General features: G+C 39.1%; 1 non-coding gene across 1 annotated transcript; it reads left to right on the top strand.

Annotated features, from left to right (window-relative positions):
• The first annotated feature begins 1673 nt into the window (after positions 1-1673).
• LOC136511035 (small nucleolar RNA R71) lies at positions 1674-1780 on the top strand. The gene has a single exon (XR_010772635.1). It is a non-coding gene; the product is annotated as a small nucleolar RNA R71 (small nucleolar RNA).
• Positions 1781-2622: the final 842 nt, after the last annotated feature.

Genomic DNA, 2622 nt, shown 5'->3' with positions numbered 1-2622 from the left:
TGAAACGCAGGGTAGGGTGATAGATGTCACTAGTGTGAGGACAGTGACAATTGGGTTCTTTGGTTATTTCTCTCTAGAATTTTACTATATCAGAATTTTACTATGCATGAAATCCTAGAAGTTCACTAAGATGCTTCCATGGGATAGAAAAATCTTTCCCAAATAGTCTAAATGTAACTTCAGGATCAGTGGTTTGCAAGGTGCATAGAAATTCTAGTGTTAAGAGTTTAGACCCCGGTTCGTTAATTTGCCAGACATTTTCATACCCAATAGTTCTAAATATGATTTCAAATCTAGTGTCCATGCCTGTTGCATGCAGAAGGGCTAAATCATAGGTAGGAGTAAGAATGAACGTTCATGTCTTTAGTTGCTTGAAGGCATCTTTCTTCGTAGGCACATCGATGTTGGTTGGCTAGTTGTAGGCACATCGATGTTGGTGTGAGTGTCGAATAGTTGAGCTTGTCAAAAACCTTCTTGGGCATGGCACTGACACTTGCTCCAAGATCGCATAGTGCATTCTCAAAGTTTTGGTTTTTGATCGAGCAATCTATAGTGGGACATCCTGGATCCTTGTTCTTGATAGGTATGTGTTCAGGATGGCCGCACTACACTCCTCCATTAACTTAATTACCTTAGTGGTGGGCAATGGTCTCTTATTGCTCAGAATATCTCTAAGGTACTTCGCATAGGTAGGTACCTATATGGCATCTAGCAGAGGTATATTGATATATAACTTTTGAATTACTTCTACGAACTTACCAAATAGCTCATCTATTTTGGCTTTTCGATTTCTGCGTGGAAACGGTACAAAGGTAATGTCATGAAAATCTTGCATCATTTCTTATGCATGTGGCTCAACTCCTTCAACTTCATCATCCTTCTTCTCCTCCTGTACTGCTGCTGATGTCTTACCCATCCTTGTCAGATATAGAGGATCATGAGTAGACTTGCCACCTCTTGTGGTTATGGCGTTGACCTTCTCAAGGTTAGTGGCAAAAGGCAAAGCAGTGGTCAACTGAGCTCATTGTGATTCTATCTTTTTATTATAGCTAAGTTGGTGTTTGATGGTAGAAGAAAAACTATCCATTTTAGTATTTATGTTTTCTACGACCTTATCATTAAAAGCAAGCTTTTTAGAAATATTCTTATTAATCTTAGCTTGTTCTAAGATCAAGTCTCTGAAGGATGGTTGCTTAGTATTGGAAGAATTATAGTAATTACCTAGGTGCTTACCTTGGGAATTTGAGCGTTGTTGTTGTTGATTCCATCCTTGTCTCTGTTGTTGTGGAGCAGAATTATTGATCACAATATTTGCATGTTCTTGATATTCAGGGAATTCAACCCCCAAATATTCTCCACATACATTTTGAGAATTAAAAGCATCTTGAATAGCCTGACGATCTTTCTTGTAATTGGCTCACTGTTCAAGCCAATTTAACAAGACATCCATCTTGGTTGACAGTGCACATACCTCATCTAGTACTTATTCGTTCTTATTGCATGATTGAATATTGCATTGAGACCAGCCTTGATTAGAGGCTATCTTGTCCATAAGAGTTTTAGCTTTTTCAAGGGTGAGTGACATAAATGATCCTCCAGCAGTAGCATTGAGTTGTTCACGAGGTTTCTCGATTAATCCATGACAAAAGCTTTGTATGAGCAACCAATCCTCCATCCCGTGATGAGGACAATCTAAAATGTATTCTTGAAAACATTCCCATGCCTCTAGAATGGTTTCTCCATTCTATTGTTGGAAGTTGGAAATCTTTCCTCTCAAGGCATTGGTCTTGCCTATAGGGGAAAACTTTGCTAGAAAGGCCTCTGGACATTTTGCCCTTGTGTTGATGTTATCTTTGTTGGTGTATAACCACTACTTCACCCTTCCCACTAACGAGAATGGAAATAGGCGGAGTAGTATGATGTCTTAAGCAACATCCTTTATGGTGATTGTGCTGCTTATCTCTAGAAAATTCTGAAGATGAGCACTAGCATCTTCATGTGCCTTTCTGCTGAATGGAGTAGCTTGCACCATGTTGATGAGGCTTGGCTTGAGCTCAAACTCAAGGTTATTAGTTTTGAGTGTTGGTCCAATGTGGATGTTCTCAGTACTTAGAGCAGAGAATTCACACAGAGCCTTGTCAGCCATAGCTTCAAAAACTGGTGTTGAGCTTCCTCTTGATTGGTTTGATTCTGATTGATGGAATTTGTTGGTGAATCAGAACCAATCCTACAATACCCTGTATAAGATATGAACAAAGACAAACAAGGGTAAGCCTGCTAAAGCAGAGGTATAAAGTTATGATCTCGTCTATAAGTATTTATTTGATCAATTCTCTTAGCCTTGTGCCCCTCCCTAGCAATGGCGTCAGAAATGCTTGTTGGCATTTCTTAGCATCACTCTTTACTAAGTTGTCATCCATAGCAATGATGCCAGAAATGCTTTGGTTGGTAATTATTGAGAACACTTGTAAATTCATATATACTAAGTAATCCGCAAGCGCACAAATAATATACCATTGTAGCATGTCACCTGGGATATGCCAGGTATCGTTATTTATATTTTATCCATAGGGAGGAGCGATGGGGTGGCAAGAGATATTGATAAATATGCATACTTATGAC

Source organism: Miscanthus floridulus, chromosome 1, assembly GCF_019320115.1.
Source record: "Miscanthus floridulus cultivar M001 chromosome 1, ASM1932011v1, whole genome shotgun sequence".
NCBI lineage: Eukaryota > Viridiplantae > Streptophyta > Magnoliopsida > Poales > Poaceae > Miscanthus > Miscanthus floridulus.
Note: the sequence above shows the minus strand (reverse complement) of the source record. Positions and strands in the feature narration are given on the sequence as shown.